Raw genomic sequence first — 15,911 nt, 5'->3', positions numbered from 1 at the left:
TGTCTGGGAAACTTTTTTACTTCTCCTTCTATTTTGAATGACAGCCTTGCTGGATAGAGAATTCTTGGCTACATATTTTTCTTTTTTTTTTTTTTTAACATTTATTTATTTTTGAGACAGGGAGAGACAGAGCATGAACGGGGGAGGGTCAGAGAGAGGGAGACACAGAATCTGAAACAGGCTCCAGGCTCCGAGCTGTCAGCACAGAGCCCGATGCAGGGCTTAAACTCATGGACCATGAGATCATGACCTGAGCCAAAGTCGGACACCCAACTGACTGAGCCACTCAGGCACCCTGGCTGCATATTTTTCTGATTCAGCACACTGAATGTATCCTTTCTGGTCTGCCAAGTTTCTGCAGATAGTTTCTGCAAACCTGATCTGTCTTCCCTTATAGGTTAGGGACTTTTTTCCCTTGCTGCTTTCATGGTTCTCTCCTTGCCTGAGTATTTTGTGAATTTGACTATGATATGCCTTGTTGATGGTCGGTTTTTGTTGAATCTACTGGGGGTCCTCTGTGCTTCCTGGATTTTGATGTCTGTGTCTTTCCCCAGGTTAGGAAAGTTTTCCACTACGATTTGCTCACATAACCCTTCTACCCCTATTTCTGTCTCTTCCTCTTCTGGAACCCCTATGATTTTGATGTTGTTCCTTTTTAATGAGTCACTGATTTCTCTAATTCTTAAATCATACTCTTTTGCCTTAATCTTCCTCTTTTTTTATGCTTCATTATTCTCTATAAGTTTGTCCTCTATATTGCTGATTCTCTGTTCTGCCTCATCCATTCTTGCCGCTGCTGCAAGGATGGACGCCGCTGCATCCGTCCATGATTGCAGTTCAGTTATAGCATTTTTTATTTCATTCTGGCTATTTTTTTACTGCTTTTATCTCTGTAGAAAGGACTCCAATCTATTTTCGACTCCAGCTAGTATTCTTATTATCGTGATTCAAAATTGTGGTTCAGACATCTTGGTTGTATCTGTGTTGGTTAAATCCCTGGCTGTCCTTTCTTTGTGCTCTTCCTTTTGGGGTGAATTCCTTCATTTTGTCATTTTGAAGGGAAAAAAGGAATTAATTAGGTAGAAAAATTGAAATAAAAAATTAAAATTAAAAAAATATTAAAATAAAAAATTAAAAACACAAATTGAATAGATGATGCTAGATCCTAGGTGTGTTTTGGTCTGGGTGTTGAAAGTGGTTTGACAGATTAGAGAAAAAATAGGGGGGGAGGAAGAAAAAAAAAGAAAGAAAATCGTTTGAGAATTTGAAAAATATGAATACACTGAAGTAGACTAAAGTGAGATGATGGGGGTAAAATAGAATTTGAAAAAATATACACAAAAGTAAAGAATATAGTAGAAAAAATTAAAGAAAAATATTTTTAATAAAGATTAGAAATAAATATGAATTTTTCTTTTTCTGTATTTAAGAAAAAAGAAAAGAAACAAAAAAGATTAAAAAAGATAAAAAAGAAAAAAGAGAGAAAAAAGAAATCATTTGAAAATTTGAAAAAGTGAATACACTGTAGTAGACTAAAATAAAATGATGGAAGTAAAATAGATTTTGAAAAAGTTTCCAAAAAGCAAAAAATATAGTAATAAAAATTAAATAAAAATATTTTTAATAGAAATTGAAAGTAAAAATGAAGTTTTTCTCTTTCTGCATTCAAGAAAAAGAAAAGAAACAAAACAGAAAAAAGGAAAAAGAAAGAAAAAAAGGAAATTGAAAATTTGAAAAGGTAAATACACTGAAGTAGACTAAAATAAAATGATGGAAGTAAAATAGAATTTGAAAAAATTACACAAAAGTAAAAAATATAGTAATAAAAATTAAAGAAAATATTTTTAAGAAAAATTGAAAATAAAAATGAATTTTTTCCCTTTCTGTATTCAAGAAAAAGAATTGTAAAAGAGAAAAAGAAAAAAGAAAGAAAGAAAATTGAATAGATGAACCTGTTAACAGATTGAAGTAGGGCTGAAATTGCTTCGTTTTCCCCTAGAAGTCAGTCTATGTAGTTCTTTATAGTCCATAAACTAAGCAGCTGGTGAGACTTGTGTTCTTGAAAAGCAAGGTTGGCCCAGCTGGGTGGGGCTCAGTGTAATGGCTCCATTCTCCACTAGATGGCACCGCAAGCCTACTGGGGTGGATTGTTGCAGCGCTTGTAGGTGCGTATGCGCATGCGTGGGAGCGGTAAAAAAGGGCGCCACCTACCCAGTCTGTTCTCCCAGATCAGCAATCGCGCACCTATCCTCTGTCTTCACTCTCGTTTACTCCCCGCTTTGTCACTCTCCGTGACCAGGCCCCAGGCAGTACCTCTCTCCTGAGTTTTGTCTTAGATGCGGCTGTTTTCTCTGGCCCCTTACTTCTGAAGGACTGCGGCTTTGACCATTCTGCCCCCCTGCGGGAGGGTCTCGCTGAGCAATGGCCAAATGCTGGCTGCACCCAGGAATGCCTGCTAGACCCTGTTACTGCCGGTGCCCCAAGACTGTGGCCAGGTGCCAGCCCGCCCCAGAAAAAGTTCGTGAGATAGTGTAGCAGCAGCGTTTCAGGGACCATGGAAAATCACAACACACATCTGGCACCAGGCTTCACCCTCAAGGACCTTGCCCCAGCACCAGCGAATGTGGCTGCCTTCCGGGGTCTGCTGGGACCAGGTGGCTTCAACAGTCTCTACCAAAGCCCCTCCAGCAGTGAAACCGCTTTTTCCCGTGTGGCCAGAGAACGTCCCGGACCCCAATCTGTTCCTGGGGATTCACCTTTCCCACCAGAGCACCACCAGGTATGGAGCTGCGGAGTTGCAGCCTTTGCACTTAATGGAATTTAAACTCTCTCCTTTCTCCTTTCTCCCTTTTTAGTTTAGTCCCTGTGGCTGTTTCCAATTTTCCACTTTCTCTCCAGCTGCTTTTGGGGAGAGGTACTTTTCCTGTATTCTCCCCTCCTCCCCAGATTCCATCCTCTCTCTGCCCACAAAAGCGGTTCCCTACCTTTTGCGGCTTCTTGCTCCTCAAGTTCAGTTGTCCGCGCCACGTACCTGCTGAATTCTGTGGTTCAGGTTGTGCAGATTGTTGTGTTAATCCTCCAGTTTTCTAGGTGTGTAGGATGGTTTAGTGTTGGTCTGGCTGTATTTCATGGATGCAAGACACACAACAACCTTCCATGCTGTTCTGCCATCTTGGCTCCTCCCCTACACCTTAAAATGGTTATTTTTTGAAACAGGTTATCAAACAGCATTTTGTTAAGAGAGGGAATACGTGGCATGAGTGTGTTTACAGAGAAAATGGTATAGAAGGATATTGATTAGAATATAAATACTCACAGGTGTGCAGTAACTAAAGGTTAAAAGTGGGGTGAGAGGAGCGAGGGTCCAGATTACCTGATCCTTACCTGAAGTCATTCTGTGACTCACTTTCCCTGCCCCCTCCCATGCAGGTCCTGCTCCAGAAGGCTGGTCCCTGTCCCTCTCCCAGGGCAGTCTACTCACCTGCCATGGCTTTGCTGCAAAGCTAGGATGGGAGAATTTGCTCACCCGGTTCTAGATTTGTTTCTGGGTGGTGGGTTTAGGTGATCTTTATTTCTTTATTACACTTCTCTGTACATTTTGAATTTTTTTGCAACAACTTTTTTTGCTATTTTTGTAATAGGAAAAGCATGATGGTCTTTGGAAAAAAGAGATGGGTAGGTGTTTACCAGGCAGATGGCTGGGGATAGGTGGGGGAGGGCACTCCAGGCAAAGGGATTGGCAGAAGCACAGATGGACTGGAGGAACAGGGAGAGTAGGTTGACATTTTAAGTAAAGTGCAATTTGATCCAGGAGATTAGAGTCTAGGGGATTACAGTGGGGAAAGAGGGATGGGGTAACCAGGCAGAGGTAAGACCTGGGAGGCTTTGTTTCCCATGCAGAGTCTCTCTTTTACCTAGGCCATAGGGAAGAAGGATTTTAAACAGGAGAGAGAACTGATCAGATATTGCTTTAGGAATAAGTCTCAGGTGTATGGGTTGGCACAAGTGGATAGGGAGGGAGAGGAATGTGAGAATGGGGGGAAGTGGGGAGGCTACTGTAGTGGACCAGGCTGTGAGCGGGCTGGAGGCAGGGAGAAGTAAATGCATAAAAGAGGTAGTAAGAGGGGAAATCAACAGAATCAGGCAAATGCTAGTCTGGTGAGGACGGGGGAGAGGAGGAGGTGGGGTTTGAGTGACTGAGTGGATGGTGTCAATCACTGAAGTAGAGAGTAGAGGAGGGGAGGGAGTAGATTAGGAGAGAAAGTCTCCAAGTTCACTTGGGATGTGTTGGGTTCTGGGTTCCTGGGAGCCATCCAAGAGAAGCAGTTAGGTAATCATCCATGCAGGTGGGGAGTTCATGAAGGAGCTCCAGGCTGAAGACACACAGGAGGCGTACAGGACATACAGGAGTGGCTGAGGCCATGGGAATTGACGGGTTGTCTGCGTGCAATGAGGAAAGACCTCAGGGCAAAATCCCAAAGTATCAGTTAGAGTTCTTCAGCCGTAAGGAATAGAAAACCCAATCTAATAAATGTAAGCAATAGAAAACAAAAGAGCTCATTGGACGCATGCTGAGTAGGTCATGGAACAAATAACTGAATAAGTAGCCCTCGAGGAGGACAAGAAAGAAGGGCATTTTTGGGTCCCAGGGTAGAATCTGAGGCCTGCTGGCTTTGTTAGGTTGGGCTGCTATACAGGAATATCAGAGACTGGTGGCTGAAATAAGAAACCTTTATTTCTCACAGTTCTGAAGGCTGAGAAGTCCAGGATCAGGGTTCTAGTGAGAGCTCTCTCCCTGCTTGCTCACACAGAGGAGAGAAAAAGGAAATAAGCACTCTCCCTCTCTTGTATCAGGGAGATGTCTCTTCTTCTAAAAGTGCTCACCCACAGGGCAGCCTGGAACTCCCCTACACAGGCTGAAACTGCCGTCCATATGCAGGATTTCTTCTTGTTGCAGGGGAGCCTCAGCCCAGAGTTTAAGGCTTTTCAACGGACTGAATCAGGCCCATTCAGATGCTGTAGGATTATCTCTCTTCTTTAGAGTCAACTGATTGTAGCTTTAATCACATACAGAATACCTTCATTATAACACCTAGATGAGTGTTTGGTTGAATAACGGGCTGTAGCCTAACCAATTTACTGCATCAAAAAGATCATCACACGCATGCTCTAAATATTTAATATTTAATATTTAAAAATGTTTATTTTCGAGAGAAAGAGAGAGAGCATGAGCAGGGGAGGGGAAGGGAGAGAGGGAGAGACACAGAATCCAAAGCAGGCCGTGAGCTGTCAGCACAGAGCTCTGACACAGGCCTTGAACCCACGAACTGTGAGATCATGACCCAAGCTGAGGTCAGGTGCTCAGCCAACTGAGCCACCCAGGTGCCCCACGTGTTTTGAATATTTAACATACTCTAAACATTGTTCTAAATATTTTAGCTAGAAAGTTCTTTTGAAGTTCTATGGTGACCCCACTTTTGCAGATGAGAGAATTAAAACCGTGAAGGAATTAACAGCTTGCCTAAGATTTTGCACTAGTAAAAGGTGGAACTGAAGTTGGACCCAGGTAATCAGACTGTACAACCAACCAGGTGAACCCCTTGCCCTGTTGCCTCCTTGGAACAGAAGAGAACTTAAGGCCTTGAGAGCAGAGACCAGCTGTACTCTCACTGTTGTATGCTTAGCGCCTCACCTGGAAAATAATAGGGACCTAACTGTTGGATTAACTAGTTAAGGTATAAGACTTAAAATAGCCTGTGTATACTCAAGAGAATGTCAATAAAATCTATTTAATGCGTTCCTCAAACTGCAAACTCCTAAGACCAATTTTCTTAATTTCTATTTAAGTGTTCTTTGGTTATCTAAAGAAATTAAGCGGTTATTTAGCTCAGAGCTGAAGATTTTAAGTAAAATACTTCAAGCGAGATTTTTTTCTAAATTGCTCCTTTAATTTTCTACAATGTGCTTTTATCCCTTTATGCACGATATGAAGCCAAACTCTATATTTAATTAAAATTCAACACCTTTATGAGAATACAGGAGGTATTTTCTTCATGACTTCTTTCTTTGGAAACTGAATAGAACATGTTTAAATTTACTTAGTAACAAAAATTAAATTTCTGTGTTCAATATTTAACTATTTTACTGACATTAGATCCAAACATAATTAAATTGCAAAACAGAATCTGTGTAGCCCATAAGATTTTTTTTGATCAAGAAAAGTTAAAAAAAAACTACAATATTTCAAAATTTTGGGTAATCCAAGTAGAAACACACTTCACAAAAGAAGTTAAGAAATGGAGCATGTAAATTATATTGTATTCGTGAGGCTTCTCGTAAAAATTAACAATAGCTGATGTTCTGTGATAATGTGAATCTGAAAGAAATGAAGTGGATTTGAGAGAATCCAAAACTTTAGCACTTTCAAACCAGAAAGGGACCTTAAGTCTATTTGGTCCTTTCTAGGGCATTTGGCACATAAGACATAGAGACCCAGGAAGGTAAATTAAGTACATTCCCCAGAGGCATGGAGCGAGAGCTATTTGAGGAGTATCAATGTATACCTTCCAGTCCTGCCCTGCGAGCCCTCTGGTCCACCTAGGATGGCTCCTTTGGGAGACAATGTTGTAGGCAGGAATCCACAACTTCCCCACCAACCAGCCATTGGCTCTTAACTCATCTGTAGCTACTCTTTCCTCCCTCCTTCAGATTCCTGGGCCTACCCCAGCCTTACAGAGACTCCCACACCTCCTCACTGTAGGACTCAGCTTACCTGTTTATGTTTTAGCTCTGTTTTCTCCCTTGGCATTTAGGGTTCCTAGATGCTTTGGATGTGAATTCTCTGCTTCCTCCTCTGAACTTATGGACAGAATCAGACCTTATAGGGCATGGGGAATTAGAAGTTCAAACACAGTGCTGTAGCTCATATTTGAGATTAAACTTGGTGAGGAAATCTATTTGTGAGCTAATGCCCGAGGTAGTTTCCAAAGGGAATGGCTATATTTTCAGTGTCTTGTGCTTTATAGTTATCACAGAAACCCAGATTTAAATGGACCTTTCAGTTTGTCTACACCTTGTGACACATGATTTATAGCATACAGGTTGAGGGGTCAGTCAGTTGTTGTTTGAACAAACCCAGTGTCCAGGAACATCAACCGATTCACCTTCAGAAAATTCTGGCTCTTAGCAACTTAACCTTGAGCTAAAAACCTGTCCCTCTGAGGGACAGATGATGTTGAATTTTACCTGAGGCCTGTGCCCCTAGAAATCAGTTCCCTTCTCCCCTTTGCAACAATTCTTAGGAATAACCTCTGCTTTCTAAGTCTGGATTTGCTTTTACTTGAGAGAGTGACTCTAATCACCTCAGCCTATCCCTACCTCTCAGTGGGGGTCATATGGCCTCCAAGGAGAGGAAAAGTAGTTCTTAGGGAGAGACAGCAAAAGAAGTCTTGTTCTTTTTATGTATCAAGCACAAAAATACATAGAGTACATAAACACATGCATCGTGTATATGTGGTACAAAGATTTCATGGTGAGGGTGAAGCAGTTAGTATAAAAATCTTTAAAAAGACGGTTATGAATAAAGGGGAGGTGGTTATGAAAAAAAGTTTGAAAAACACTGATCTTCTCTGACTCTTCCACATGAGAACCCTTCAAATGTTTTGGGACAGCTATCCTATTCTCATAGAGGGAGGCTGGGAAAGTGTGTACCGGGTCAGTCTGCTTGGTCAGTTCCACTTTTATCCATACTGATTTCTCTCTATTGGCTTTGAGTGTTTCATTCTTTCAAGAACTTACATTTGTTGGAATCCTGCATTGCTTAATGATTAGTTCTATCAACAATAACTATATATGTCCTTTAAGTCTTGCATATTTGAAAACAGACTGTGACATAGAAAATATCTAAAAAAGAAAGCAAGAAAGAATGTTTTTCAATGAAACTACTAAACGAACGTGGAACTCCACTCTCTTAAGTAAGGACTATGCATTTCTTGTTGCTGTTCTAATTTATAGGCTATGAACTAACCTTATATGTTGTATATGTGAAGGCTAACTCTTTTTTTTTTTTTTTTGGTCGAAATGGCACCCAAAGATTTGGAGACAAAGTCAGTGCCATCTCGGTTCAGAATGTAAAATTTCTTTTCTTAAATATCTTGACTTCAAAGGTGATCAATTCCTATTCTATCCCAGCGCTGCTAGACTTGCTACCTACTGATCCAAATCATTTGAAGGTGGAAAAACAAGTCTCTTCTGTAGCCACTCCTCCATCTCCTCATCCTTGGCCACAGCATTTAATCTCCATCCGACACGATAATATGTGTTGGGATGCATTATTCTCTGAGAGAATAGACGCTGAGCTTTTCTCTATTCATAAACACCATCACACCACCACTGAATTATCTCTAGTTTCTTGACTTCCTCTACATTCCCCGGAAAGGGACTTATTATTTGTTAATGTTTGGCACAATTCAATACATATGGTGCTTTTGATGATAAGAAACAGGACAGAGTTATAATTTACCTCAAGATGGAATGTAATTAAAATTACTACATCATTTTTTTACATGTCTAATCTATGCCATGTGGGGTTTTGAAACAATCGATAATTCCAAGAAAATCTGAGATAGAAGTCTGAATTACTACAGCATTCATTTTCAGGGCTGCCAGAAATTACAATTTCAGGTCTTGGGTCCATGGGTGCAACACATTTATGAATAGAGAAACTTATTTAAGGTCCATCAGTCTACTTCCCAAAACATGATCCCGTATCTCTCTTTGGACTGGTCCTGTCTACATGTCACTGTAGAGAAAAGCAAACCTCTCTGCGTGCAAACCTCTGAGGAGAGAAATGCCTTCCAGGGATTCCTATGCTTTACCTCAAGGGGCGCTGAGGAGCCAGTCATCCAGGTAGCCGACCAAGAGGGAACCAGAAGACGTGGTTGAAGGCTGACGTACCTCACGTAAAATTTGCCAAGTAATTCTGCAAATAGCCAGAAATGTATGGCGCTCTTAAAGCAAAACCCTGACAACTTAATTTTTCCAGAATGAAGTGCTTTTCTCATGTTTTTTTTTTGTTTTGTTTTTTTGTTTTTTTGTTTTTTGCACAGAGCCCATGCACATGAAGGCTTAATACCTTTCTGGCATTTTAACAGACTTCCAAACATTTATCTATTTAAACGTCTATATCCTTTAAAGTAGCAAAAGAAAGAGTCACTAATTAGGTACGCTGAAGGAAAATTCAATTCATTACAAATTATCTAGTTGCTGTATGCGCCACTCCGGCTATGGAGAATCAATCCTTCTCAGGGAACTAATGAGCCCTGGCTTCTGCATTAAATTGGTGCCTGTCATTTAAAATTATACACGGATGTATACATACCTGCATGCAGGGTGAGTTATCTACATGCAAATAGCACATAGATCCAGTTTTTCTAAAAAGCAGTTCTTTGCTGCAGACTTTAAAATTTGTCTTCTTGTACTTTTAAAAATATTTTATCAGAGCCTGAATTTAAAGCTATTTTTTCGATAGCCTAGTGACAGTAGCATGCAAATCCTTGAAGTGACGTGTGATGCAAAAATAACACGACTTTCACATAATTGAATCATATCTGTGTTTTTGATCCCAAGCTTACATCTACCTCCAAATAGCAAGAGAACGCCACCCCACCCCTCCACCGAAGAGTATTAACGTGTTCTATTCTTTTTCCATTTTCCTTCATCAGCGCTGACACACAGCTTCCATCACGACTATTAGGGCCACTGAGCACAGCCACATGACAGAATTTGTAGACTCCCAATGACTCAGACGAAAACAAAAGCATAAATTTAAAAAGTAGACTGCAATTTCTTTGGTCGGGACGGGAAGGCTGGGTCCCTTCACGGGAAAATTGGAACAATTCGGCACGCTGACGTTAAGATCAGAGTCCCCCAAATCGAGATTGAAACCTCTCAGAAATGGATGTTTTTGTTTATTTGTTTGTCGGTTGGTTTCCATTCCCCTCTGCTTAAAAATGCATACAACTCCCACTCCTCACCATATTTTTAAAACAATTTTAAAATGCCTATAAATGGGGGTGGGGGGGAAATGCTGATCAGTGCTTCTTCCTCCAGGGAGGGAGCTAGCTAGCTATCATCTATCTATCTATAGAGAGAGAAATCTGTGCAGTTGCAATATCAATCATGTGCTTCCTTTATGGGCATTGCCACATGATTGGCCACATGATTGGATACAATGTGTATCCATCCAGATGTCCAGGCAAATATTTATTCCAATAATTTACAATATCTTTGAAATGTGAAAGCCTAAGAGTGAGAGTGAATAGAAATATTTAATGTAATACCTCTAATGAGAAAGCCTGGGTGGGGGTAGGGGGTAGAAATTAGAACAAAAATGTATAGGGCAATTTTAGGAACAACCTGAATTCTCAAAGATCTATATTCAGCTGACTCAGACTTCACAGTCTTCACTGTTATCATTTAAAAATATCCTTTGATAGTGGAGTGATGGTTGGTGTCAATATACTAAACACTTCTGGAATATTTGGGTCTGCATTACACAAAATTTTGTAGGAGTTAAGTTTACCTTTGGGGGCCCCAGCTTCTTCTTTTGGGGGCTTTTTCTCTGTAGGTCTATACTGTCTTCTGTTTTCAAGTTTATTTATTAATAAATCTTAGAAAAGGAGCTGATAAATTCCATCACAGTAAGGTGTAAACAACTGGAGATTTACCCCAACACTAAAAATAATAATAATAATAATAATTCTGATAGTGGAATTTTAACCAAAATCATAACAACCAGAATTTAAATTTAAAAATATTAAAGACTGACAGTTTTGCCCCAAAGTATAAGTAATGTACATGAATGAAATACCTTGGCTAAATTCTGTAATGATAAATGAATGTCATCTAAAATTCATATTAGCTAGGACTGGTCATTTAAAATTCATATCAAAATTCCATAGTGAGCCAAAGCCATTTTAGAAAATTATCTCTATCCTCAGTCAGATGCATGTGGTAACATATAAACATATGTTTAGATTCATTACAACAGTATTTGTAACAGCAAAAAAAAACAAAAAAAAAAAAAACCTGCTAACAACATAAATGTCCATCCATAGAAAAATGGTAAAATGATCAAAATATAAAGAAATACCATGCAGAGCACCTGGGTGGTTCAGTTGGTTAAATGTCCAACTTTGGCTCAGGTCATGATCTCACGGTTTGTGGGTTTGAGCCCTGTGTCAGGCTCTGTGCTGACAGCTCAAAACCTGGAGCCTGCTTCAGATTCTGTGTCTCCCTCTCTCTCTGTCTTCCCCTCCCCCACTTGTGCACGTGCTCTCTTTCTCTCTGTCTCTCAAAAATAAATAAATATTAAAAAAAGAAAGAAATGCCATGAAACCATTTTTTTGTGATTTAAAAAATTGAGGTAAAATATACATAACATAAATTTCCCATTTTAATCATTCTTTTTTTTTTTTTTTTTTTGAGAGAGACAGAGAGACAGAGACAGAGCACAAGTCAGGGAGGGGCAGAGAGAGAGGGAGACACAGAACCCAAAGCAGTCCCCAGTTCTATCAGCATAGAACCCACCACAGGGCTCCAATCCACAAATTGCAAGATCATGACCTGAGCGGAAGTCAGATGCTTAACCAACTGAGCCACCCAGGCACTCCCTACTTTAATCATTCTTAAGTATATGGTCCAATGATATGCATACACTTAAAACTCAGGTTGATTTATATATGCTAAAATGATTAAAACTCTCCAAGATATATGGTTAAATGGGGGGAAAAAAGTACAGTACAGAGCAGAATGTATAGAATGAATCTACTTTGCTTTAAAATCTTTTTTGAAATGTATTTAAGAATAAGTAATGGCACCTGGGTGGCTCAGTTAAATGTCTGACTCTTGATTTTGGCTCAGGTTATGATCTCACGGTTCATAGGATCAAGTCCCCATTAGACTCTGAGCAGACAGTGTGGAGCTTGCTTGGGCTTCTCTCTCATTCTCCCTCTCTCTCTACCCCACCTGTGTTTGTGTGCTTTCTCTCTCAAAATAAATAAACATTAAAAAAATAAGTAATGTACAAAGAATAAATTTCACCCATGAACATATCCCTGAAACTGGTAATTAGTAACATTGGTCATATTTCCTTCAATGTGTCTGTACGTAAAAAAATTCCAAATTCCCTTTGTCTTTCATCCTTTATCCCTTGAACCTTATTCATCTCTTGGGAATTACATGAATTTAGTGTGTATCTGATTAATTTATTTTTATACTTTTTCATACATACATAGGTAACATGAATTCAGTATTATTATTTTTTGTGACCTTTTAAATTTGCCTAAATGTTATGACCTCTTCAACTTGCTTTCTTATTCCTCTATCACTCTGAAGATTGTTCTCTTCACTCAACATCACTTTTGAGTATGAATTCCCCTCGTTTCTCTTGTTGAAAGGGTACATGCCTATGCTTGTTTTTGCAAGATAGCTTCCTAGAGATACACATGAGACAAAGAAAGGAACACTGGGAATCAATGGAGGGAAGTAGGATTTTTACTTTTCATTTTATACCCTTTCAAAAGTGTTTGAAATTTTACTAAAGTTGTTATTTTGTAATGAATAAATAGTTTAGAGATGTAAAATTTATCCTGTTCATGTGGCAAGGGATACGAACACACCATGGCAGCTTGTGTGGGTTAAATGATTTTTCCCGTTTGACACACTATATTGCCCAGGTGAAATGGGACTGTACTGATGTCATGCATTATGATGAACTTTTATAAAAGTTACAGGTTTTAGGGGATAGGAGGCTGAGAGGTTACACAGAAGAAGTCGTGTAGCTCAATGGGTTTAGGAAAAGTGAAGGAAATATGCCATCTGGAAATGCACTGAATAGGAACAGAGAAGATGACCTTAAGGACCACCAACACAATGGAATGAGAAGTCAGAGGAAACACATTGGAATCGAAATAAAGAAATCAGATTTCAAGTCCTGGTTCTTTCACTAATAACCACATGTTTTAACAATTCACTCAAGACTCACTGTAATAATTTCCCTCCATAAAATGAGAACACACAGATTTCTCATTCATTCATTCATTCAGTAAATACTGATAGAACTTCTAGTAGGTGCCAGGCACTGCTAGAAATTTCACTACTAGAAATACAAAGGTAAACAAGATGGAATTCTTAGCCTCACAAAAAAGGCTGCCTGATATTTTAAGAGTCTAGCCACTGAAGGCTAGAAATAGGCAGAGTGACAACCTACAGAGGCTGTCAGTTCTGGGTATTTCCCTGGACAGACTCACAGGTGCTAAGTCAGAGACCAGATGACCTATAAGAGAATAGTTACCCCAACAGCCTTAGCGGGAGCCCTAATGCCAAAACAGAAAAGGTCCCCATTTTTCTTGGGACTTGGGGAACTTGACTTCAGCTGAGGATCAGTACGATGAGTCAGAAGAATCACAATCTGGACTATACAGGGCATCTGGAAGAAGAATATAACCATGAGTGAGTAGAAGAGGATATTGGCTTCTTTTAACTGGGATCAAGTTGAAAGAAGATGTGAAACTTACTCTACCTCTTAATGGTTTATACCTTGAACTTTTTTAAGTTTATCAACTTTAAAATGGTTGACTACCTAAATGTCACAATGGATCATATGGGAGATTGTGGAACTTTTGGGGACAGAATCTCCCTTTTCATATGCCAATATGGTCACTGTAGCAATACCATCAGCCATTCTGAGGTTTCTGTGTGCTGGGGCTGAGGAGTATTCCAGGAGGTTGTCCTAAAGCTTCTCAGGGAGAGATCTATCCACCAGAAGTAAAGCCAAAGTTGTGGATGATCAGAAAAGCACTGACTGACCTAGAATAAGATTTTGAGGGATACCATATTAGGAAAGTAAATGAGTATCTCATAAAGTAAGGATAATAATACCTACTTCAAAGGATTACTGTGAAGAGGAATAAATGTTAAGACATGAAAATATGATGTAAACTATAAAGGACTTTACAAGCACGAGACAATGATCATTATTTTATTTGCAGATCTAGAAGATATAGATAATATATTTCCTAGAAATTGTGTCATTCCCTAAACTTATGAAAAGGTGCCAAAAGCTCAATTGGCCCAATCTATCTTAAGTCTTATCCTGTAGACAGTCACCTTGTCTCTTATTTGTGAGAGGAGTCTCATTCCTAAAGAGCGTATTTTGTGATCTAGTTTTACAGAGGTCTGGCCATTAGGGAAATATGATCCTTGACAGAATCCAGGAGGGGAACTCAGATGGGCATTTCAATTGAGAAATACATACACACCCAAGCCTTAAAAGCCCTTATGGGATATAGCTTATGCCAAATGAGGAATGACAAACTCTGCCTTCCTTGGATCCTCCTCTATCATTCCTAATTGGAGCAAATACATTGTCATAAGTATCTAAAAAATAATTTTCAAAGTCTTCCAAACTAATAATGGCTGTGATAAAATTTGCCTAACATCTCTTTTAGAATAGCCTTACAATCTTTGCCACAAAAGATACAGTGCTCAACAGCTACACATTTAGAGAGAAATAAGCCCAAAGATAAAACACTTTTGAAATAGCATAGTTCTTTTTTTTTTCCTGTAAACACATACAAGAAAAACAACTTCTTAGCCCAATACAATCAATAGCCTCAAAAGATTTTCCAGTGTTCCAATGATGGAATACTTTATGCATACATAACTCAAATTTAACAATTTCTAGCCATTATTCAAATGAGAAACTTGAGTATGTTAACAATTTAGGAGATGTTCACATGAAAAGAACTCATTTAGATTTTATAATTATCCAGTTCACAAGAAAATTATGGGGCACTCCTCTGGGAAATACAGAGCAGAACAAATAAGAAGAAAAAGAAACAGAATATAACAGAAATTTGGAAAACAAAAAGGGGAAATCATGTTATTTGAAGAAGGATGAATTGCCATGATTCATGCAATAGCTTTTGGCTACTTTTTGAGAGATTTTTGTGCCTGCTGGACCCATGCACATATCTTTGGAAACAGCTCCCGAACTAAATGGTTCTCCACTGGGATTCTTGAAACCTTAGGTGATGTGGGGATAAACTCAAAGCTTGAAAGTTAATGTCAAAGGGAGCAGAACAAATCTCTGAAAGAGAGTCATGGGCCATGTCCTAGAAACAAAAGACAGTTAGAACAGGAACCCAGTCAGGAAAACATTCTCTAGGTTCGCACCAAGCAGGTGCAAAGGGACAGAATTGTGTCAGCACAACAGAATATAATTGTTATTAAATGGCCCAGTGAGGAATCTTATCCAAGTACAAAAAATTTTTTCCCAAAAACTTCTACTAATTCAGCTCTATTGACATCTGGCTTGCATATACTTTTCCCAGTAGGTAATAGACTCCCTCAAAGACATCTTAGACTGATCCCATAACTTGTCAAGCATTCTTGGTTATTAAGACAGGGTCATTTTCTTTGTTAAAAGTTAATCCTTCCCCACTTAAAATTTCAATCTTCTGTTCAATTTAAAAGTCTCTTTCCACCCCTCCCCCTTCTCACCCCCATTACCTAGCATAGACCAACTTGAGGCTCCATAGGCTTAGATGGGAGGGCATGGGAAAGCTGTTCCATCCTTATGATGTTACACGAGCTAGTTGGTTTCCTTTTTTTGCTACAAGGGGCAGCCCTTTGTCCATGGTAGTGAGGTTGCTCTTCCTATTCTTTTGCTAATATAGTTGCATTATCTAGACTTATTCCAAACAACTTCCCTAGACACCATAACCCAACTCTGAGGCCTCAGTCACAGGCACACACCTGAAAGTATGGGGACAGTTCTGTCCTTTCTCCAGCAGGCATGCCACTATGGCAACTTTCTTTCTCCCATTTGGAAACATCAAAGCATGTTG

Source organism: Panthera leo, chromosome B2, assembly GCF_018350215.1.
Source record: "Panthera leo isolate Ple1 chromosome B2, P.leo_Ple1_pat1.1, whole genome shotgun sequence".
NCBI lineage: Eukaryota > Metazoa > Chordata > Mammalia > Carnivora > Felidae > Panthera > Panthera leo.
This window is presented reverse-complemented; position numbering follows the sequence as displayed.